The 26326-nt window shown below is 33.0% G+C and overlaps 1 protein-coding gene and 1 long non-coding RNA gene across 2 annotated transcripts in view; one reads left to right on the forward strand and one right to left on the reverse strand.

Moving 5' to 3' along the window:
- The window catches only part of LOC105223151 (neuropeptide SIFamide receptor), a 31637-nt gene extending 28319 nt beyond the window's left edge, over positions 1-3318 (reverse strand). The window contains exon 1 of the mRNA XM_049450634.1: positions 2896-3318. The gene's annotated coding sequence lies outside the window, so the exon portion shown is untranslated. The remainder of the gene's footprint in view (positions 1-2895) is intronic.
- Positions 3319-15113: 11795 nt separating this feature from the next.
- LOC105229657 (uncharacterized) lies at positions 15114-19477 on the forward strand. The gene is made up of 2 exons (XR_852720.4): positions 15114-17341; positions 18768-19477. It is a non-coding gene; the product is annotated as an uncharacterized LOC105229657 (long non-coding RNA).
- Positions 19478-26326: the final 6849 nt, after the last annotated feature.

Consider the following 26326-nt stretch of genomic DNA (forward strand, 5'->3'; position numbering starts at 1 on the left):
GGCAGTAGAAGTAAAATTTCCTTCCATAACTCGAAGTAACTAACTCAAAGTTTTTTTGTCGATTATTAAGGTGATTTGAGTTAGGGAAGTTCAACTGTATATTTGCATGATTCCTCTGGGGTATATAATATTCAGTTGCACTCGAACTTTGCCCTTTCTTACTTGTGTTTTTTAATTGTTTATCTAATCAAATGCTTCTAAATCTCACTTCAATTCTCGAAATTATACTCTTTTCTTCTTATTGACTCCGTTTAAGGTTCACAAGCTTTTCTTTTTTGTAAAGGGTTTTATATCTACGGTGCAACTGAAGAACACATTTTTTCTTGTTTATTTATTTTTTCAAACCGAAGCCGGAATTTTATGGCAGCATAAATTACAACGAATCTCTTTAGTTTCCTATAATAAATTCAATTTAAATGGATTTGCTGATAATCTTTTCCTTAATATAGAATAATTGATAATATTTTCAACTTAAAAACGTAAGCAGATTTTAAACATATATTATATATATGTACATTTATTTTTTAGTTGTTTGAAAACATTTCAGATTTCCTTATATTTTTATTAATTTTTATCTCATTTTACAAACTCTCATTTATTTATTTAAGTAAAGAGAGTGATCAAGAAATGATATCTGTAAAATTTATTATTATTGTTGTTATTGAAATGCATTTACCGCCTAGCGGAGCAGATTGCACAACCTTTCGCGCCTGTAAAACAACTCAAGGTCCACTGCTATACTTTCTGCCTGAGGACCTTGTGCAGATATTCACGTTAAGGCCACCGTCCAGATGAGTACATATGTACAACAGTCATATAACATATCTAGGTGCACATGTATGAATGTGTGTAAGCGTATTTATTGCAGTGCAACATACGGTATAACCAAGTAAAATGGCATCGCCTAATTTTGCAATTCCACCAACAAATGGCACATAAACAGATACATACTATATGCATGTATTTATGTATGTAGGCGGCTATGCGCATAAAAAATGTAACAGGCAAAGGGCTTGAAAACCAATTTCGGTTTTGTTTTGAAGGTTGCAACTCGAAAATTTCACATTTCGCAAGGTTGCGGCCGTCGTTGGCCGTGTAGGTGTCTGTGGAGGTGTGTTTATGAAATTATACCATACTCATGTATGTATGTGTATGAAACACATCTAGGCACTAATGCAACTGCAGCTGCAGCTTTTTTTTGATGCGTTTGTGTATGCATTTGTGAGCGTTTCATTACAGAGCTTTATGTATACATACATATAGTTATATCTGTATGTACGAATATGCATTTTATTACATACACGACATTAAAATCAATTACTGCAATCAAATACAATCCGCAATCAGTGTCGAAATTATCCGCTTACTTAAGTGCTATCTTTGCCACAAAGCTATCAACATTGCCAAATACACCGCTACATTTTCCGTATTTGTGTGGGTGTTTGTATGTGTTTTTGTATGCACAAGACTTACAACAAATATTTACGATGCCCAAATAGCGCAGTTGTAATTGTTGCCGTTAAGTAGCAGCTTGACAAACTCAACCTTGCCACAACACTATCAAAAGGCTAACAAACATACAACAACAGCCACAAACACACACACACAAAACAATACAGCGAGTTCAACAACAATAACAACAGCAACGTTTACGATAGCCGATGGAGCGATAAAAAGTTCAGTAGCAGACAACAAGGCGACAATATATGACTTGGATATTTATCTGACACAAAGAGTGCGTACGGACAACCGTTACGTTTGAGTGCGCGCTGCGTGCCGCTGCGCACCGATATGTGAAAGCTTTGTAGGGACTCACTAAATACTGTCGCTGCTGCTACTAACTTTCTGACTAAATTTATAACATTCAATTTATGCCTTTGGCTATGCAAGTGTGTTTGTGTGTGTGCACATGTGTGTGTGTGATTATTTGTTGAGCCTTTTTTCCATTAAGCTTTAATTTCTTTCTATTCTCTTAACGGCAAGGATGACGGCGTCGCAAGTTTTTCTCCAGACAAACTCAATGAATGAATGACAACAGCAACAAACACACGCACACACACATACATATGTGTTCAGCGTACAAGCAATAAAATGTAATGGCACAAATGTTCCGAATTACAGGACTACAATTGTGATGCCTTAGTGAATTATAAATAAACATATGTACATATGTGTGTACATATACACAGTTATACACGTACATATATAAGAATGGGTATTTAAGAAAAACGAAAACGAGGCATTAAACTAAAAAGGGTCATGGGACCATTGTCGCATAACTTTGAAAATATTTAATAATACACTAGCGTATACACAGACACACATTCACAAATATAAACACACACACATACACAAATATATACACACAGTTACTTATGTATGTGTAATAAACACTTTTTCTCGGGCAATGGGTCATAGTCGAGTGCAAAAAAACGCTGCAAAATGTGGTTATACCGTAATTAAGTGCACGAAAAGAACAAAAACAACAAAATATCACTTAATACCAATTGATATGCCAAAAGCATATTCAAAAGTTCAAACACACAGGGCTCAGCGCCTAAAATAAACACAAATAAATATTCATTACCCGCGCCCAGCGACTTTTTCGGCTCAAATACACTTTTTCTTGCTTTTCAAAATTACTTTTCAGTTTATTTGTATTTTTTTTTGCATCTACAGCTTTGATCCCACTATTTTGACGCAAAATTTACGCTAACTAAGTAACGTAGCAACTTTGAATGCGACATTGTGCGCTGCTGATTACTTCATAAGCCACACGCTCTTAAGCCACACAGCATCTAAGCTTAATTGGCTATGTAAGCGCTTAAATCCAACACCCACAAAACGCACGCAGCTCAATTCAAATTCAAAATCAACTGGTTTATCTCGTATTACCGTGAACTGCACAGCACAAAACTGGAGTAGCGTTGAGTTCAGCACAATGTACTCGTCGTACGCGTTGCCTTCAACCACATGTACACATACAGGCACCCATACAGCAACGGTAAATGTTACTATTTTGTGTTATGCTTGCCACTTTGCATATGTGCGAAAATGTTGTATTTCCTTCACTCGAACTCTGCGATTTTGTTTTGTTTACTATTGTTAAACGCGAGTTAGTTCATTCGCCTGCTTGATATTTACATGGGTGTGTGTATTTCCTGTTTTCATATGTGTGTCATGTGTCGATGTGGCTTTGGTCTTTTGTCTTTTTTAATTCCTTAGGCGCACTGTCGTTGTTAACGGTTTCGTGTTCAAAGCCATACTGTTGTCAAACTTTGTATGCCAGCACATTTCGTTGTCTAAATACACATATATGTACGTACATCGTTTACCAGGATATATTCGCACAAACATCGGTATACGTCGGCATGTGTATATGTGTGTGTATTTGATAAAATGTATGGCACAGTTTCGCTTTTAGCGATCCACTTCGTTGTTGCCTATACGAAACTTTACGAGCCGCCCACGGCCCACACAACAACACCGCCAACAACAGCAGCACCATGCTTTGGTTACTCTTTTAGCGCTACTACTCCCCATTTACCACTACTCTTGGCATACTCTGTTTGCTCGACGTTGTTGCTGCTGCTGCTATTGCTCCCAAGACTTCGACTTTGTGCGGCTCTCCACACTCTCTGGCTGTCAGACATTTGTTGATGTTTGCTGCTTGGCGTTGAGTTGTGAATGTAGGTCCTTGTTACCTTGCTGCGCGCGCTCTCTCGGCGCTCACTCAACTCGTTTGAGTGCAATTCTGAGTGTTGGACTAGACGTTAGCGCCCAACTTTCGTCCTTGCGTGTTTGGTATTCGGGTTGGTTGGTATGTGTCTGGTATGGCTATATCTGTTAGTGTGAGCTTCCACACTTTATGCAATTGCATTTGAGTATTTAGTAGGTTGCCAGATCTGTTGCATAAATGTTTTGTTCAATATTATTGCTTGATTTGGTATAAACATTGTAGTTTCTATGATAAGCTGCGATAGATTGTGTATACATATAAAACAAAAAATATTTAATTTTCCACCAAACGTAATACATTTATTCTAACGATTTTTCTACCTTTCATAAACTCGTTTCGTGATGGCCCTCAGCTCCTTCAGCAAATTTTGTTTTATCTCTTCGATCGAATGAAAACGGGTTCCAATGGTTGTTGATTTGTTTGCATGTCAAACTCATAAATCCATATTTCATCGGCAGTTATAATGGTCTCCATGAATGTTGGATTGCAATTCGCACGATCAAGCTTGTCTAAAGATACCTGATAACGATACTCATTTTGTAAAAGTTCAGCTTTATCGGGACAAATGGAGCAAGAACTTTTCATACTTGAGAGTGAATTTTTTGTGATATTTATAACGATTAACTCGGCTATAAGCGGTGACTACACCAATAAAGAAGAAGATTTCAAAATTTCTCATACCTTTGTGGAATTATCTTCTTTTGAGATTAGAATGCTCCTAAGTATCGTAAGTTTTCGACAACTTTTTTTTTTAATTTCAAAATTATTAAACTGGCTCTTGAAATAGTTTAAAAAAAATTCATCGAAAATGGATTTACGGGTTTCAAAAAATCTACAACACCTCTAGAATATTGTCCTAACTTTTCATGTTGAACCGAATAATAGTTTCGGAGATGCTGCCTTGAAAACTTGTGCGCTCAGGCTAGTTAGGCTAAGTGCGCCGTCTTTAAACGCGTTTTTCTCGAAACTGTGTTTTTGAAGTCGGTTGGCAAGATTCCTTGGAAACTACTCAACCCATCTTCATGAAATTTTAGTCAGATCTTTGAGGTACAATTCTTAAGGAATAGGATGAAGTATTTTTTTTTTATTACAACTATTTGGAAAAAACCAAAAATGTCGCGAAATTTTCATTTTTTTTTTGTAAAAATCCAAATTTTAGTCATCCTACCATAGCGGTGGCATCTTTTTTCAGGGGGATCACCGGAAATGGCGTCGCAATGGCCGAGTTTAAAATATTTTTTTTTTATTTCAGAAATCATGAATAGTATATGTTTGTAACAAGAAAGAATTCTATTAAAATATTAAATTTTTTATATGAGAAAAAAAAAATTGTTGAAAAAATTCTATTTTTACCCAAGGAAACCCATGTAATCCCTTAAAGAAATATCTATGGATTATTAAAATTAATCGCCTACATTACCTATACTTATGTTCCAGTCACAATTCACACAATTAGAAAAGATTCCAACAAATATGTAAAAAATTACTGTACTGGCAACGCTTAATTTGAGTGTAATTTGTTTTCCACTCATATAACAGTGCATACGCTACCATTGATGTCCCTCAACAACAATGACTTTAGATACCAACCGTTGCGCTCAACACAGTATCCACTATAATTTTCTTCATTTCTCTTTCCTCTGCAACCTTACAGCATAAATTAGCCAAACCCTCAACGACAGAAAAGTTGATGTCTGTCAAATCTAAAAAGTAGTACACTACGTAATGTATGTATATATATATGTTTGTACATTCGTGCTAAATTGAATATAAAGTTGTATTTTGGTGCAGAAGTATTAGATGGAAATGCCTTCTTTCTGACTAATGTCGTATTTAGACAGTTGGAGGATATCAGCCCCGATACGCAAGCAGATTTAGAGTTATTTTTAATATTTTTTTCGACACTGTCTGCATAATTTGGAAATAATTAATTTAGAAAATTCTTATGATTTTTGTGTAAGAATCTCGCATAAATGGAAAATATTCCAAACATATCTTCTTAGTTGCCACCCCGTTGCTACAAAACGAGCTGTGAAACTTTTGTGAAATAAATTGATGTCAAAATAATTATTCACACTATTTTAGGCGTTTATTTGTTTATGATACTTGGCTAAGGTGTATTTGTAGTTAAAGTTGTAAAATGGTGCGCCAAGTAAAGCGCTTTCTGAAAGTGCTGCTAATGAATTTTGCAGAATTTTTTATACAAAACAATTTTAAAAAATTAAGATTAAAAATAAAATTAGTATCTTAGTAAAATAAAGGATTAGTGTATGTATGCAATTTATTGGCAAATTATACTTAATACAAATGTAGAATATTGCTTATTATGCACTTCTTCTTACAAATTATGACTTGCTGAAAGCGCCTTACTTAAAATATTTAAGGCAATTGTTCGAAGTATTTAACTTGCGACTTTTAGTAAACATTTCACATTCAACAATTGGCTTTAATATCGATACTTTGTAAACTAAAGTTCTGCAAGTAGTATAAAGTGTTGATCGACTTCCTGAAAGCACTTTACTTGCAATAACTTATTAAAATTTGTATTTACATAATATTGTAGTATTTCTATAGAGTACTTAAAGCCCTTTACTAGCAACAATTTTCACAGCACCAAAATAATTTCCAAAATTTCAGTAATGATAAACTTTCTGAAAACACTTTACTTGCAACAACTTTTAATTCCTTAAAATTGAGTTAAGTGCCAAAGTTTCTTCGAAACGAATGCCTTTTCCAATGCATATTGTGAACGCGTATTATTACATATACCAAAATTATATTCTATAAAGTACTGAAATCAGTTAAAGGCAATAATTTTCACAGTAGCAAAATAATTTAAAAATTTTCAGTATTGTCAAACTTTCTGAAATCACTTTACTTGCAACAACTTCTGACAACAATTCGCAACAATTATCAACTTTCTAAAAGCACTTTACATTCAACAACTGCTGGTACCTTAAAATTGATTTTAGTGTCAAAATATCTTCGAAACGAATGCCTATTCCAGTGCACATTGTTGACTCGTATGTGCTTGTAAATGCATATGTATGTACCTAAGGGCGTACAGATTTTGACGAGGTAGAGAGCAATTCATTGACCTCAAAACTTGGTCTGCCAAAATGCCATAAAAGTATTTTCAATTTATAAACCATTATCGACAGTTAACCATTCACAAACAAAAGATCCCACACTTTCAATTGGCTGACGTCTTTAATGCCTTTACTCGTAGTCCCAAACAAGTCAGCAAAAGTGAAAGTACCGTAGTCATATGTGTGTGTAATGGATTCGCATATTTGTACTTACTCATACCAAGGTCTTGGCATACTCCCTAAGGGTTTGGTCATCTATTCCACCACAAGTTAAAAAATATATACATATATACATATGTAAATACAAAGGAGAGACATAACATTTTTGCCTCAAAGTTGTGAAGTAAAAAATGGTGGGTTCAGAATTTTATTGTTTTATATGAGCTGTAAGTTGGGGTAATGTCTTATCCGCTCGAGGAAAAACATGAATTTGGGACTGTCAACAATTTTTATGGTTTTCTAAGCACTGTATACACATTTGAAATCACATCATCACTGCTGAAAGCGCCTGTAAAATACATACAAACACACAGAGTTACTTTACGTAAAATAACATTAGCAAGTATTGAGTTATTTGAAGTAAAGTAAGAATTTAAATTAACTACGATATAAATAAAAATGACAACCATTACCAAAGAAATCAGTGATGTTTGAATGAAATTTATTTTTATATAACTCAATTTATGTTTTATCTTTATTTGTTTTCTTCCAACTCTTCTCTTAAGCCTACAATCTAAATTTAAACCTTCAGAGCCTATTTTTGGTGCAAAATAACAAATTACCCTCACATCTACTTATATATGTATATACTTTACGCCTATTTGTGAATTGACATAGATATACATATGTACATATACCAGAATTATATTGGATTTATTTAGCAACTCAGAGCCGCCTAAACTTGACTAATGCACATGACAACACGTTCGCAAACTTTTGGGCGACTGTAGACGAATCTCTTTGCCAACTGATATTAATAATTTGTTTTTATTTTTATTGTTGTTTGGAGTTTGTTATGCACCAGTTATAAAAGATGCTCCAGTGTTGACTGATAGGGATTTATGTTAACACATATACAAGTACACATACGTACACACACACATACATATATATATATATATATCTTAGCAGTAGCATTGATGAGCTCACACACAAACATTAGGGATGTATTGTTAAATGAAAATATTGTTAACCCTTTCTTCATTGCATAAATATATGGCAGATGTGTTAACCTTTAAGTATTTAGAATATTACCAGGAAATTTAAGCTGAAATCCATAAAAATTTCAATAATAAAATTTTTGAGAGGCACACCTAATATTAAATAAAAATAAAACAAAAACAAGCAAAAACATTAGCTTCGGTTGCACATTCGTTATAACCTTCACAAACCCTTCACAAATACATAAAATTCCTTATAAAAACTTTATTTTGATCGTTCCGTTTGTATGCCAGCTATATGCTATAGTTTTTTATTTGATTTGATTTCTTCGGAGATAGGACAATGATCCATGTCGAATTTTCTTGTCAAAAAGTTTTCAACACAGGCATTTGATTCCGATTGTTCTGTTTGTATGGCAAGTATTTATACGTTGTAATGGTCCTATATCGGCAAAATATCAAGTCAATATCTCTTAAACTGAGGAATTTGTTCGCGTATATATAGACAGACATTTTTTTTTTTTGACTAATCATTTTTTAAAAATACTTTTTCAGAAAACTTGGTTTTAAATTTTATCTTAAATTCAAATTTACTTTGTTTTACTAAGAGCCATCTACCATAAATCAATTTTTCATCCACATCCAAATATAAATTATTTATCTGCCACACTCTATAATCAATGCATTGATTAAGTGGCTTCAAGTACATTTGTTTTCAAATTTAGTTTTCTAATTGCTTGTCCCACTTACCGAGTAGTATTTTTAGTTTACTCCTAACATGCATGTTTCAGCCGTGTGTGTATGTACGTATAATTAATCTTCCCAAACCAATAATTGAAAATAGATACAGTTAATTTATTATTCAATAGTATGAATTTTACGTTAAATATAATATAGATATTTGAAATCTGTAGGAGAATGAATTTAAAAGTTCAAGCAGACACACATTCATGCACACAAACGCACATGTAGAACGGTAAATATGTTCATCTACCCCTTAGGTATGGATAGTTTTAGCCGAGCTTACAATAGTGCGCCAGTCATTCTTCCAAGTGTAGTCAGGTCGTTCTCCGCCTGTTCTTTCCGTCTCTGATTCCTCCGGCGGGTACTGCGGTATTCACATTTGTCAATGCGCAAATGACTATAAATCTTCCGCAGAACCTTTTTCTAGGAAACTCTTAACGCCCACTTATCATATGTTGTGATAGTCCCTGCCTCTGCCCTATGTAGTAAGACGGTGACGATGAGTGACTTGTAAAGTTTGGTCTTTGTTCGTCGAGAGGAGACGAACTTATCTACGACTTCCAAATATAGCTTTCAATGTTGACTTTGGAGCCAAGTCGACGACTGTTTGTCTGATGGCAATTTTTATGAAATTTCGTCTTGCCCTCGTTCACTACCAGATCCATTTGCTTTGCTCTTTGTCCAATGGGGAGAAAGCTAAACTAGCAGAGCATTTGTTGAGGCCAATAATATCAATATCATCATCGTAAGCCAGCAGCTGTACACTCTTGTAGATGATTATACCATCCCTATTCAGATCTGCAGCTCGAATTATTTTCTCCAGGGGTAGATTGAAGATAAGTCGTTGGCAAAATATCGGACAAACGTATATAACATAATATTGCTTTGACAAACGTATATAACATAATATTTGTCCGATATGGACGATACCGGAAAATGAGCAGCTACATCGATAGCTTAAAATCTAGTTCAACTTAGCTCGTCCAGCTGTTCATTTATATCTATATAAATTATTTACTTTTTAGGATATAAAAAGAGAATTGTTTGAAGAAGCAAACAAATATTTTAACTGATTTTTTCCAATCAGCATCGAACAATAATTTAATGTCTTACTTTAATTTTATCAAATTAATTTAAGTAAATGCATCCCACTTCTAAATTATGAATTTTATAAATTAAACTCACACATTCCAGTTTTTCCTAATGGGTACAACGTACTTTCCACTGGGTATTTTTATCTCTTCCTACTTTATAGCAATAAAAAGTAACTGTTTTCAAACAAGCAACTATTTCCGCTCGTTACAATGAAATTCATAACGTGCCCTTAAGATAATAAGCTACACATATCCGTATGCTTAACATCAATCTTAGCTTGTATGCACATACTTTTAGCCAGTTATCAACTTTATGCCTTGTTCTCTGCCTACTGGACCAATTTTGTTATTCACAGCAAGCGATTACATACACTCACCCATATAAATATTTCCAAAACATACAGCTTCATTACCTAATAAAAATTAAAATAACCGCAGCAAATCTTTGACTCTAACATAGCAACATAAACGTGTAGGTCATTTGTCACAAACGCCAACAAATAAAGTCATTTCGCAGTATATTTTCTTGCAATTTGTCAAATAGTAGAAAATTACTTTGGCTGACAAGTTGTTTATCTCAGTCCTTTTCATCTGGACGTCACTTGGAAAGAGCCAGTGCCAGTGAAGCTTACAATATAGTGTAACAAACAATTTCGTTATGTCCACCACACATCAATATGTGGCCACATACTATATACTTGCAGTCGTATATATGTACATGAACAAATGTACAAACCTACATTTGAACATGTATATTTGTATGTAATATACGATACGTTTGCATGTACATATGTTTCTTACTCTCACAAAATCACACCAGTCCAATATGTCCTTATGTCGTGCGTTTGTGTCCTTGTTTAGCTCGACACTCTAATAAATTGTCTCTCACAGCTGTCGGAGAGTATCCCACTTCTCTGCACTTATTGCATTCGATTTTCACAAACAAACACACAGTTTACTTTTGCTGTAGAACAATAACAAAAATGCGGCCAAAAGTTCAAACACCTTGGAGGTAGTCATGATGTATACAAACATACTAAGATATATATAGCTCGGAACTGCACTGAGAGAAAAGATTTGAGATGTACATATTTGTTTTAGAAATGATAAATTTCTAAATTTTACGTTTAATATAATTAATTATCTTTTCATTTTTCGTACCGAATCAAGAATTGTTTGGGTACATTGGAATATAAATTCGAGAACAACAGCCTTTTTTTCAACAATTTTTTCTCAAATAAAAAATTAAATATTTTATTTGAATTTTTTACTGCTACAAACATACACTATTAAAAAAAAAAGTTCTGAAATTTTTGAAAGAAAAATATTTTAAGCTCGGCCATTGCGGCGCCATTTCCGGTGACCCCTCGGCAAAAAAATACGTCCGCGTTGACAGGATTACTCCTTACAGGATCAGCTAAAGTGAACAAAAGCACCTATTTTATTAAAACCTTAACTTAAAACTTGGACGAAGAAAAAAAACTAAAAATTGGATTTTTGGCATACACTGTATCTCAAAGACCTGCATAAAATTTCACGAAGATCGGTGAAGTAGTTCAAAACTTCAAAAACACAGTTTCGAGAAAAACGCGTTTAAAGAAGGCGCACTTAGCCTAGCTAGTCTCGAACGCACAAGTTCTCAAAATACCTATAAGGAATTGTTAGAGACCCCATAAAAACATATATAAATGTCTGTCTGTATAATCTGCACATTTGTCGGAACTGCCATACATACTGAACGATCGAAATCAAGTTTTAATATGGAAAACTTTTTTATTTAAAAATATATCTTCAATTCGGTTTGGATTATCGAACTGGACGGTTATGGAAAATTTTTTTTTGAAGATATCTTCATGAAATTTGGCATGAATTATTGTTCATCTTCTTTTTAACTGGCGTAGACACCGCTTACGCGATTATAGCGTATATAACAAAAGCGCGCCAGCTGTTTCTTCTTTTCGCAACGAGGCGCCAATTGGAAATTCCAATCGATGCCAGGTCCTTCTCCACTTGGTCCTTCCAACGGAGTGGAGGTCTTCCTCTTCCTCTGTTTCCCCCGGCGGGTACCGCGTCGAATACTTTCAGTGCTGGAGTGTTTTCGTCCTTCCGGACAACATGACCTAGCCAGCGTAACCACTGTCTTTTAATTTGCTGAACTATGTTAATGTCGTCCTATATCTCGTACAGCTCATCGTTCCATCGAATGCGATATTCGCCGTGACCAATGCGCAAAGAACCATAAATCTTTCGCAGAACCTTTCTCTCGAAAACTAGTAACGTTGACTCATCGGTTGTTGTCATCGTCTAAGTCTCTGCCCATAGACGGGAGTTATGAGCGACTTATAGAGTTTGGCTTTTGTTTGTCGAGAGAGGACTATACTTTTCAATTACCTACTCAGTCCGCAGTAGCACCTGTTGGCAAGAGTAATCCTGCATTGGATCTCAAGGCTGACATTGTTAGTAGTGTTAATACTGGTTCCTATATAGACGAAATTATCTACAACTTTAAAGTTATGACTGTCACCAGTAACGTGAGAGCCAAGTCGCGAGTGCGACGACTGTTTGTTTGATGACAGGAGATATTTCGTCTTGCCCTCGTTCCCTGCCAGACCCATTTGCTTTGCTTCCTTGTCCAGTTTGGAGAAAGCAGAATTAACGGCGCGGGTGTTCATTCCGATGATATCAATATCATCGGCAGCCAGCAGGTGTACACTCTTATAAAAGATTGTACCTGCTCGATTAAGTTCTGCAGCTCGAATAATTTTCTCCAGCAGCAGATTGAAGAAGTCGCACGATAGGAAGTCGCCTTCTCTGAAACCTCTTTTGGTATCGAACGGCTCGGAGAGGTCCTTCCCGATCCTGACGGAGCTTTTGGTGTTGCTCAATGTCTGTTTACACAGCCGTATTAGTTTTGTGGAGATACCAAATTCAGATATCGCGGCATAAAGGCAGCTCCTTTTCGTGCTGTCGAAAGCAGCTTTGAAATCGACGAAGAGGTGGTGTGTGTCGATTCTACTTTTACGGGTCTTTTCCAAGATTTGGCGCATGGTGAATATCTGGTCGGTTGTTGATTTGCCAGGTCTAAAGCCACACTGATAAGGTCCAATCAGTTTGTTGACGGTGGGCTTTAATCTTTCACATAATACGCTCGATAGAACCTTATACGGGATGTTGAGGAGGCTTATCCCACGGTAGTTGGCGCCGATTGTGGGGTCTCCCTTATTATGGATTGGGCATAGCACACTTAAATTCCAATCATTGGGCGTGCTTTCGTCCGACCATATTTTACAAAGAAGCTGGTGCATGCTCCTTATCACCTCTTCGCCGCCGTGTTTGAATAGCTCGGCCGGCAATCCATCGGCCCCCGCCGCTTTGTTGTTCTTCAGGCGGTTAATTGCTATTCGAACCTCTTCATGGTTGGGCAATGGAGCATCTGCTCCATCGGCATCGATTGTTGTTCATAGCGGAACAAATTATCCAGATCGGATCATTGAATTGTCCAAAAACCTTTAATTTTTAGACTTCATCTCATTACGTCGCATTCGAAACTCTCCTTTATGATTATTATGAAAGCATATTGAACATTGAAAGTAAGAAAGTTGTCTATGCTCCTCAATTCATCCGACAACCAACTGTTTTTGAAAACCAATTATTTCAAAAAATCTGTTTTACTGAGCTGAAAAATCTAAAAACCTTACTAACGAAGTGTCTCTTTTAAGTAGAGAAATGAAATATGATTGAATTTGAATAATTATTGAAAAAGTCTTTTCGTATTTTGTCAATAGATGACCATTAAATTCGGGGAAGTTGAAAAAAGTCGATCAAATTATGGAAAAGATGGACCAGCGCCATGACATCGCTAAGGATTTTAACAGCGTCAAAGGTTTTGAACCATTTAAAAAAGGCTGGCTACAAAAAGAAACTCGCCGTTTGGGTACCACATGAATTGTATGTGAAAAATTAAATGGACCAAATTAACATCTGCGATGCCTTGCTGAAACGAAATGAAATCGAACCATTTCTGAAGCAAATGGTAACAGGAGGCGAAAAGTGGATCAAATACGACAGTAATGTGCGAAAAAGATCGTGGTCCAAGCGTGACGAAGCTCAACAATTTTCGCATATAGCCCTAACCTTGCACCATCGGACTACCGTTTCTTTCGGTCAATGCTAAACTCCCTTAATGGAGTAAAGTTGGCTTCAAGAGAAGCCTATGAAAATTACTTGTCGCAGTTTTTCGCCGAGAAACCGGGCAAATTTTACACTGATGGAATAATGTCTCAAGCGGAAAAATGGCAAAAAGTGATCAATCAAAATGGTACATACATATTTGGTTCATTAAAGTTCATTATAAATATATAGTTTGATTAGAAATATGAAAAGACTTTTTTGACTACCCAATATATTTATTTTTTGTATTTACTAGTATCTGGTAAAAGTTTTATTTTGGTTTATACTGATTAGGCTTAGTCTTACATACCTGTGCATACATATATGGTTATGACAATAAATATGCAACACATTTCCAGAATGTTTCCTCAATTTACAGAAATTATTTACGGCTTCCTCCTAAACGGCATTACGCATATAGCCATTTTTTTGGCATGAATAAATAAGGTCGCTAACATATGGAAAGAATATTTCTCGATAACATGAAATAAAAAATTGAACGTCTAAACCCACCCTAGTAATTAATCGGTGTGCATAAACTGCTTTTAGGGGTTGTTTTCGCAGACTGTACAAAAGTGCAAGGACGTATATGTATGTATATCTCGTTTCCTGCACCAAGCAAATACACATGTATGTATAGCATGATTTTAGGCAGCAATTTCGAAAACAAATTTATTGAATACTTTTCGCAAATTTTTATTTTTTTAAACTAATGCTGAAAGATTCAAAGCGTTTTAGGGTATAATTATAGAGTTATCTAATAAATGTATAGTAATTACTAATCACTTAAGTGATATGTGCACTTATGTACATAAATATATTAATACATACATATGTATATATGTACTACATATACATATGTATAGTACATCGCTCAGTATTTATTATATTGCTTTAGGCGCATTACCCAGCGCTGAATTCGCCAACTACCTTTACTCTCTGTTGAAAAAGCAATTTTAAAACAACGAACATAATATTAATTTCATAACTCGTTGTAAGAATTCAGCGTTGCAAGGAAGAGCTCTACTTTATCTGCATATGTATGTACATACATACATATGTACATAGTTATATTACTATGCAAAGGTTGCATAGGTTAAAAGTACAAATAAGTTGTAAAATTTACAAGGAATTGCAATATTTTATTGCAAAACTAGTATATACTATATAATCGTATAATGTATAATTAACTTTATTCCAATTTTAAGTAAAACAGAGCAAAAACATGCATATTTGCTATTGAATTATATAATATACTCGTAATATAATTTATTGAGGCAAATTCGAGTGTTTTATAAGCTAGTTAGTTCTTAATATCTTAAAATCTCGAGTAATCCTTATTTTGAACTATGAACATATATATACATATCTACATATGTATGTATTAATATATCATTTGAGATTTACTGAGTTTGCTGAATTTTGAGTCAAGCTTCCATCCGATTTCTGACACAATACATACATATGTGTTTTAAGGCTTCATTAAAGGATGTTAGTTAAGTATGATTATGGGGATTGCCCTTATTGAATCATGGAAAACAGATTTTCGTTGGTTAAAATCTTAAATTAAATTCCTTTGCTACGAAGTTTAAGCGTAAATTACAGTACAGTGAAAAGATATTAATCAAATATCTATAAATTGTATACCATTACTATTTAAAGTAATAAATATGTAAATATGTATGTATGTATGTAAATAATAACCAAACAAATGCCTATAATTTTCTGAAAGATTCGAGAAACATTTCGCTGATGTTAGTTGGGATGCCTGTATGAGAATAATCCAGACTTTCGTAAATGGACATATAGTGTGAATATTTGTATGTAAATACATACATACATATGTATGCGGATACAAACAAGTTATTGAAACGTCATAGCGGCATGCATTTAAGCACGTACATATTTACATAGAAGCCGTAGGCGCAAAACGTGAAAAATTTGTGTACATACATATATGTATACATTTTCTACCTTCAACAAACTCCCAAAATATAATATAAAGAATTATTAATTTTATTATAATAAAGGGATACAATAAAATTATAAAATCGGTGGTTGTTATTTTTATATATGTACATACATACATATGTAGGTACATACATGCAAGAAATACATATATAGAACATTATCCAAGTTTCTAGAATTCGCTGGCACCCCGTAGCTGAAAAAACGGCTTCCACTTTGTCAGAATGAGCGATTTAAAATATATACATAAAAATAAATGTGTGTGTTTTTCATTAGAAAGAAAGAGGTGACTGTACCGCTATAATAAATTGTAGATACGCTCATATAAAAAATCATACATACATATGTTCATATAAACACATTTAAGAAAACAAAGCAGGCTGAGAGCACTAGCTAGTATGCGATATTTTTATGATTTGTTATTGCTTTAGTAACGACTTTCAACGTATTTTTTGCTAATTAAAATTTATAAAATACTATAAATAAACATAAATAATTATAATAAATAACAGAATTTCAGTAAAAATTGGCATGAACATTAAAATTTCACAACGACTTGGTGATTTCATTGTTTTCGTATTGATCCAGGTGATTATTATACGTACATATGTATGTATGTCTGTCAGCTGAATACGATCCAAAAAGTCAGTATACCTTCTCGCTTATCGTTAACTTACACAGAAAAGGTAATACATGAACTCCTTGTGTGTTGAAGTGAGACAAATAGACTCAAAACGAAAATCAATAAAAGCGATTTGACTGTGGAATTTTCCCGACTTTTCCGAGCTGCACAGCCAACGGGTATAAATACAGCAACGCCAGTCGACATTCTATCATTTGTGTTTCAGTCGTACAACAAGGTGTTTAAAAATATTAAAGAGTCAAATTGTGAAAAAGTGTATTGGTAGCTGAAAAAGTGTTTTAATAGTGTGAACGAAGAAGAAAATAGTTCTCTGGAAATGGCTGCCGGAAATTGGGCTTTATTGAGGAAATTGCAAGTACGGTTAGGCGAAGAACCGGGAGGCTAGCAGAGGCGACATACTTAAGCATGAGCTTTAAAGGAATTCAATGAGAACAGATGAAATCTAGGCACAGGGCTGACTTTTTGGATGTTTTTTTCAAACACATTTGGCCGTCCATTAGCTGTTACTGCGTACCCTAGTTACCAATTAGGCAGGCTGATTCGGTGAGGAATCTATGCAGAACAGAAAGACAGGCAGGCAGGCTTATTACATGGGCATTTACTTACATACATATGTGTTGGAAAGAATTCAAAGGCAGGTGTAAGATACGATTTCGGGCAGAAAACTGCGTTGAAAAATGTCTGTGTAAAGCCTAGAGCATGAGTAATCCAATGGATTTGGGAAGATGAGTAAGGTACAAAAATGAAATGAAGTTGATTCGATTTTTTTTACATTATACTTATACCTAAGTAAATATATAAAACATCGTAATGTTTTCACATATACATATATTTGATATTCGTTATTTTAGTATATACTTATATCCTACAACGCATATTTTACGTAGTTGAAACGTTTTAACTTTATTTTTCTATTTAACATGCGCATATTATGTATAAGTCCGTGAAACGTGTTTTTATTCGTTCAATAGCAATTGATGTATCTGTGTTCGTATAATTCTTCGTCATTTACATATGATATATAATATATACATATATATTATGTATATTATGTATATTGACGTCGTTTCTTCTTGCTTCATCGCAATATTGCGAAATTGTAATTTTCCATTATTTTGTTTTTTAATTACATTTTTAATGTATGCATACATATGTACATATACTTATTAATATATAATTATTAGTCAGACTCTCGTAAAACTTTCCTACACGATGTATACGTGAAAAAGCAGGCATTCAACGATCATATAGCCATTTCACTTTTTCGAAATGTGGATTTCAAAGGCAGCTGCGCAATTTTATATGCTACGTATGTTTTATTTATAAATATATTACAAATGTGTAGAAACTGCCACCGTTAAGAATTTTTCTAGAATAATTTCTACTATATTTTTAACGTAGTGGAGTGACCTCCGCTGAATATATTTGCTTTTAGTGCTGCAAATTTGATCGTGTCTGCAATTCCAATGTAAAAATGCGAGTATGTGTATTACAGATGTATACTTCACTGTCTTCAAAAGAAATAAATACACATACCTACATGTGTATACACATATATTTTTTTTCATAGCAAGTCTTGCTATAATATTTTCATGAGCCTACTGTCGAAATTTGTTAATTTTTCACTTTGATTACTTTTTTTGTTTAGATACGTTTGCTGAAATTTTAAATTAATATTTATATTGTTCTTTTTTTCATAAATATTTCACGTATAGACGAGTAATTATCTCCCACTATGAAAAAAGACTCCCTATATTAATCTGCACAACTTTCTGTAGTATTTTTAAGCAAAAAAAAAAACAAAATTTTCAAAATCCCAAAATTTTCATTTATTTGTAATCTAAATCAAAATCGCAGGCTAATCTAATTCCACAATTTCGGTTTCAAAAGCCTCCTACATACTTTTTGCTAAGCTTAGAATACCCAATAAATGTTTTATCGCCTTTACCATGGAACTTACACATCATCATTGTATTTATAGGCAATTAATTGATTAAGCACATACTCGTACATCTCTCTATAAAATGCATACAAATAGTTACACATAAATATATATTTATACATTTTAATTCTAAAATAATAATAGTACTCTAGCATAAATGAATAAGTCTTTCTCACAATGTTAAATCGTAACCATGTTTCTTTCTTTGAACTTTATAGTTGTTGGGCGTCTTTGAAAAGCAATTTTGTCGTTTATACTACTTCCGCTACATGCAAACATTAGTCTATAACTAAATGTTATTGCAGTTTGCTGATAAAAACTGAAACACTACTCAGTTATAATGACAATAATTGACCATAGGCGCAGAGCTCCTCGTTCGTAAGAAACTGAAGACAAAGCGATAAACCCATCTACTACAATATCCATAGTATATCTTCTTCGACATTGTTGTTTCTTCTACTGCCAAAAAGGTCCTTGTCATCGACGGTAGAGGAATGTTATGATGCAGAATTGGTATTTGTTTTGTTCCACTTACTTACATAGGATATACTGTTCATATAAATATAAATATACGTACGTTAAAAACCCCCAGTTTAGCACAAATTGTTAAGAAACCTAACACAAATCATTTTTTTTATTATAAAAAAACGTTGAATTATATATTTTAAAGGCTGAAAGAGTAAACCAAATGACTCCGTATGTACATATGTCTTAAACTTACATAAATCAAACTTATTGAAATATTGTTTTATCGGTCTCTTACATAATTATGTTAATACAAAATTACTGCGTTATTTATCAGATATGACAAAACCAATTTATATAAATCAAAACCAAACACAATGCAGAAAAAAAACATAAAAAACTAAAAAAAATTAAGAAAAGCATTACAACGAAGGTAAAAATAAATAACTATTCCTTCCCACTTTTTTAAGTCTTTAATTAAATTCTTTAGGAACGCCCCGTCGTCGACCAAAGTGAGTACAAACGTAAATAATACATAAATGCAATTTTAAATGCACAGATATATATATATAATTTATTATATTTTTTTTACATTGCCCTACGTAAAAATGCACCAGACTAAAGTCAAAGATTTTATAACAATTATTTCAAAAGAAACTATAGGCAACAACTGCGAACACATAAAGCAAGAAATTACCTGAAAATAATATAAAATACATTAAAAAACCGATGGGAAAGCGAAAAACGATAAATCAAATAAAATCTGGGGGGTGTAATATAAAGCGCTTTATATTATATTATGGTTGTATTAACTTTAAATGAAACAGGGTGTTCCCAAAATACATATATTTAAATTCTGCGTACCCTTATAAAAAATTCCGATTATATACACTTAGCAAGGACGATGGACTGTACAATTTATTCAGCTGAAATAATCTTTAGGTAGAATGACAATAAAATAACAAATTCTGGTGGTATTCTTGCATCAAATATTTCATTCTTTGGTATTTTAGACTTAAGCAAGTCCTTATGACAATTGAAAGGAAAGAATTTAGATAATTTCAAGTTTTATTTTTAAACTTTACATAAGCATGTGCCAAATCAGTCACATTTTTGGCGAAACACAACTATAAATATAAATTCATGTTTAATTCTTATGAAATGCCACTAAGTGGACTATTTACAATGAGAATACCCTTTAAGTGGTGTACCTCCCAAAGCCATTAAAAATACCAGTATTTGGCTTCATTAAAAATTATTTCTAATTTAAAATACTCGCCACTTCTTTTCAATATTCTTTCTTTCAATATTCAATACAAATCTATTCAATATAGAAGTGGATGTTCGAGCAAGCAAATAACTGGAGCAATATTGCGACACTGTTGTTTTTCTGCAGATAGTTATATTGCAACATTTTTGCGTCGAATATGATGCCTTGCTATTCTGCCGCAGTGATTGAGACTCGAACATCCCCGAACTTTTGTCAACAGGACTTGCGAGTCTCATACAAGTTGATTTCTGCAGACTGTTTGTTCGATTGGCCACACACCGAGTTTTAACAAACGGTATAAAGCTTACCTTTCATCACAACATCTACGGATGTTGTACAACTTTAGTTCCCTATTCCAGCGGTTGATTGATAATTATATTTTTTTTTCATTTCAACCAAGCTGTTACTACTTGGAATTTTTGGCAAACTTTTGCCACTTTTTAATTTCACGATTACTGAGTTTATGAAATGCTCTTGGTGATATTAAACAAAGTTACCAAGTATTTGACCATTCTTTCAAATTTCAAAATTTTCAAACCTATTACATACTCAAAATTTTCAAGTCGAAATACAAAACGTCTGACTGATTACTATTAAGACAATAACTTGCGATATTAGGCTATTTCTGCTTCAAAGGTTTCAAATGTTAACAAAACAACATAATATATAATTATATTATTAAAAACGTAAAAAAGAACGAAACGATGCTATATTTCAATAATACTAAACATAACATAACTCCGTCGAAATTCTTTTGAAACGTCTCGTATAACTTTTTTTAATACACTATTTCTATTACAAAATTCTTGGAAATTATTATCTTCGAAAAGCTAAACTCTTTTGTACGGTAAAGAGTTTAAGTAAAGCGTTATTAAAATAAATTGAGTTGATAGACCCTAACGACGAAACCCTAATGTTTTTACACAAATAAAATGTCTTCGAAAAGCGTACAAAAGAGTAAAGATTTTAAGTAAAGCGTTATTAAAATAACTAGAGTTGATAGACCCTTACGACGAAACCCTAATATTTTTACACGAATAAAGTGTCTTCGAAAAGCGTACAAAAGAGTAAAGATTTTAAGTAAAGCGTTACTAAAACAAATTGAAATGATAGACCCTTACGACGAAACTTTAATATTTTTTATACAAGCACAATGTCTTCGAAAAGCGTACAAAAGAGTAAAGAGTTTAAGTAAAGCGTTATTAAAATAAATTGAGTTGATAGACCCTAACGACGAAACCCTAATGTTTTTACACAAATAAAATGTCTTCGAAAAGCGTACAAAAGAGTAAAGATTTTAAGTAAAGCGTTACTAAAGCAAATTGAAATGATAGACCCTTACGACGAAACTTTAATATTTTTTATACAAGCACAATGTCTTCGAAAAGCGTACAAAAGAGTAAAGAGTTTAAGTAAAGCGTTATTAAAATAAATTGAGTTGATAGACCCTTACGACGAAACCCTAATATTTTTACACGAATAAAGTGTCTTCGAAAAGCGTACAAAGAGTAAAGAGTTTAAGTAAAGCGTTATTAAAATAACTAGAGTTGATAGACCCTTACGACGAAACTTTAATATTTTTACACGAATAAAGTGTCTTCGAAAAGCGTACAAAGAGTAAAGAGTTTAAGTAAAGCGTTATTAAAATAACTAGAGTTGATAGACCCTTACGACGAAACCCTAATATTTTTACACGAATAAAGTGTCTTCGAAAAGCGTACAAAGAGTAAAGAGTTTAAGTAAAGCGTTATTAAAATAACTTGAGATGATAGACCCTTACGACGAAACTTTAATATTTTTTATACAAGCACAATGTCTTCGAAAAGCGTACAAAGAGTAAAGAGTTTAAGTAAAGCGTTATTAAAATAACTAGAGTTGATAGACCCTTACGACGAAACCCTAATATTTTTACACGAATAAAGTGTCTTCGAAAAGCGTACAAAGAGTAAAGAGTTTAAGTAAAGCGTTATTAAAATAACTAGAGTTGATAGACCCTTACGACGAAACCCTAATATTTTTACACGAATAAAGTGTCTTCGAAAAGCGTACAAAGAGTAAAGAGTTTAAGTAAAGCGTTATTAAAATAACTTGAGATGATAGACCCTTACGACGAAACTTTAATATTTTTTATACAAGCACAATGTCTTCGAAAAGCGTACAAAGAGTAAAGAGTTTAAGTAAAGCGTTATTAAAATAACTAGAGTTGATAGACCCTTACGACGAAACCCTAATATTTTTACACGAATAAAGTGTCTTCGAAAAGCGTACAAAGAGTAAAGAGTTTAAGTAAAGCGTTATTAAAATAACTTGAGATGATAGACCCTTACGACGAAACTTTAATATTTTTTATACAAGCACAATGTCTTCGAAAAGCGTACAAAGAGTAAAGAGTTTAAGTAAAGCGTTATTAAAATAACTAGAGTTGATAGACCCTTACGACGAAACCCTAATATTTTTACACGAATAAAGTGTCTTCGAAAAGCGTACAAAGAGTAAAGAGTTTAAGTAAAGCGTTATTAAAATAACTTGAGATGATAGACCCTTACGACGAAACTTTAATATTTTTTATACAAGCACAATGTCTTCGAAAAGCGTACAAAGAGTAAAGAGTTTAAGTAAAGCGTTATTAAAATAACTAGAGTTGATAGACCCTTACGACGAAACCCTAATATTTTTACACGAATAAAGTGTCTTCGAAAAGCGTACAAAGAGTAAAGAGTTTAAGTAAAGCGTTATTAAAATAACTTGAGATGATAGACCCTTACGACGAAACCCTAATATTTTTACACGAATAAAGTGTCTTCGAAAAGCGTACAAAGAGTAAAGAGTTTAAGTAAAGCGTTATTAAAATAACTTGAGATGATAGACCCTTACGACGAAACTTTAATATTTTTTATACAAGCACAATGTCTTCGAAAAGCGTACAAAGAGTAAAGAGTTTAAGTAAAGCGTTATTAAAATAACTAGAGTTGATAGACCCTTACGACGAAACCCTAATATTTTTACACGAATAAAGTGTCTTCGAAAAGCGTACAAAGAGTAAAGAGTTTAAGTAAAGCGTTATTAAAATAACTTGAGATGATAGACCCTTACGACGAAACTTTAATATTTTTACACGAATAAAGTGTCTTCGAAAAGCGTACAAAGAGTAAAGAGTTTAAGTAAAGCGTTATTAAAATAACTAGAGTTGATAGACCCTTACGACGAAACCCTAATATTTTTACACGAATAAAGTGTCTTCGAAAAGCGTACAAAGAGTAAAGAGTTTAAGTAAAGCGTTATTAAAATAACTTGAGATGATAGACCCTTACGACGAAACTTTAATATTTTTTATACAAGCACAATGTCTTCGAAAAGCGTACAAAGAGTAAAGAGTTTAAGTAAAGCGTTATTAAAATAACTTGAGATGATAGACCCTTACGACGAAAACCTTATATTTTTACACGAATAAAGTGTCTTCGAAAAGCGTACAAAGAGTAAAGAGTTTAAGTAAAGCGTTATTAAAATAACTTGAGATGATAGACCCTTACGACGAAACTTTAATATTTTTTATACAAGCACAATGTCTTCGAAAAGCGTACAAAGAGTAAAGAGTTTAAGTAAAGCGTTATTAAAATAACTAGAGTTGATAGACCCTTACGACGAAACCCTAATATTTTTACACGAATAAAGTGTCTTCGAAAAGCGTACAAAGAGTAAAGAGTTTAAGTAAAGCGTTATTAAAATAACTTGAGATGATAGACCCTTACGACGAAACTTTAATATTTTTTATACAAGCACAATGTCTTCGAAAAGCGTACAAAGAGTAAAGAGTTTAAGTAAAGCGTTATTAAAATAACTAGAGTTGATAGACCCTTACGACGAAACCCTAATATTTTTACACAAATAAAATAATATATTTTATACAAGCACAATGTCTTCGAAAAGCGTACAAAGAGTAAAGAGTTTAAGTAAAGCGTTATTAAAATAACTAGAGTTGATAGACCCTTACGACGAAACCCTAATATTTTTACACGAATAAAGTGTCTTCGAAAAGCGTACAAAGAGTAAAGAGTTTAAGTAAAGCGTTATTAAAATAACTAGAGTTGATAGACCCTTACGACGAAACCCTAATATTTTTACACGAATAAAGTGTCTTCGAAAAGCGTACAAAGAGTAAAGAGTTTAAGTAAAGCGTTATTAAAATAACTTGAGATGATAGACCCTTACGACGAAACTTTAATATTTTTTATACAAGCACAATGTCTTCGAAAAGCGTACAAAGAGTAAAGAGTTTAAGTAAAGCGTTATTAAAATAACTTGAGATGATAGACCCTTACGACGAAACTTTAATATATTTTATACAAGCACAATGTCTTCGAAAAGCGTACAAAGAGTAAAGAGTTTAAGTAAAGCGTTATTAAAATAACTTGAGATGATAGACCCTTACGACGAAACTTTAATATTTTTTATACAAGCACAATGTCTTCGAAAAGCGTACAAAGAGTAAAGAGTTTAAGTAAAGCGTTATTAAAATAACTTGAGATGATAGACCCTTACGACGAAACTTTAATATTTTTTATACAAGCACAATGTCTTCGAAAAGCGTACAAAGAGTAAAGAGTTTAAGTAAAGCGTTATTAAAATAACTAGAGTTGATAGACCCTTACGACGAAACCCTAATATTTTTACACGAATAAAGTGTCTTCGAAAAGCGTACAAAGAGTAAAGAGTTTAAGTAAAGCGTTATTAAAATAACTTGAGATGATAGACCCTTACGACGAAACCCTAATAATTTTACACAAATATAATGACTTCGAAAAGCGTACAAAAGAGTAAAGAGTTTAAATAAAGCGTTATTAAAATAATTTGAGTTGATAGACCCTTACGACGAAACCATAATAATTTTACACAAATATAATGACTTCGAAAAGCGTACAAAAGAGTAAAGAGTTTAAATAAAGCGTTATTAAAATAATTTGAGTTGATAGACCCTTACGACGAAACCCTAATATTTTTACACAATACAATGTCTTCGAAAAGCGTACAAAAGATTAAAGAGTTTAAGTAAAGCGTTATTAAAATAACTAGAGTTGATAGACCCTTACGACGAAACCCTAATATGTTAACACGAATAAAGTGTCTTCGAAAAGCGTACAAAGAGTAAAGAGTTTAAGTAAAGCGTTATTAAAATAACTTGAGATGATAGACCCTTAGGACGAAACCATAATATTTTTGCACGAATAAAGTGCCTTCGAAAAGCGTACAAAGAGTAAAAAATTTAAGTAAAGCGTTATTAAAATAGTTTGAGATGATACACCCTAACGACGAAACTTTAATATTTTTACACAAATAAAATGTCTTCGAAAAGCGTACAAAAGAGTAAAGATTTTAAGTAAAGCGTTATTAAAATAACTAGAGTTGATAGACCCTTACGACGAAACCCTAATATTTTTACACGAATAAAGTGTCTTCGAAAAGCGTACAAAGAGTAAAGAGTTTAAGTAAAGCGTTATTAAAATAACTAGAGTTGATAGACCCTTACGACGAAACTTTAATATTTTTACACGAATAAAGTGTCTTCGAAAAGCGTACAAAGAGTAAAGAGTTTAAGTAAAGCGTTATTAAAATATCTTGAGATGATAGACCCTTACGACGAAACTTTAATATTTTTTATACAAGCACAATGTCTTCGAAAAGCGTACAAAGAGTAAAGAGTTTAAGTAAAGCGTTATTAAAATATCTTGAGATGATAGACCCTTACGACGAAACCCTAATATTTTTACACAAATAAAATGTCTTCGAAAAGCGTACAAAAGAGTAAAGAGTTTAAGTAAAGCGTTATTAAAATAACTAGAGTTGATAGACCCTTACGACGAAACCCTAATATTTTTACACGAATAAAGTGTCTTCGAAAAGCGTACAAAGAGTAAAGAGTTTAAGTAAAGCGTTATTAAAATAACTTGAGATGATAGACCCTTAGGACGAAACCATAATATTTTTGCACGAATAAAGTGCCTTCGAAAAGCGTACAAAGAGTAAAGAGTTTAAGTAAAGCGTTAT

The sequence above is a fragment of the Bactrocera dorsalis genome, chromosome 2 (assembly GCF_023373825.1).
Source record: "Bactrocera dorsalis isolate Fly_Bdor chromosome 2, ASM2337382v1, whole genome shotgun sequence".
Classification (NCBI taxonomy): domain Eukaryota; kingdom Metazoa; phylum Arthropoda; class Insecta; order Diptera; family Tephritidae; genus Bactrocera; species Bactrocera dorsalis.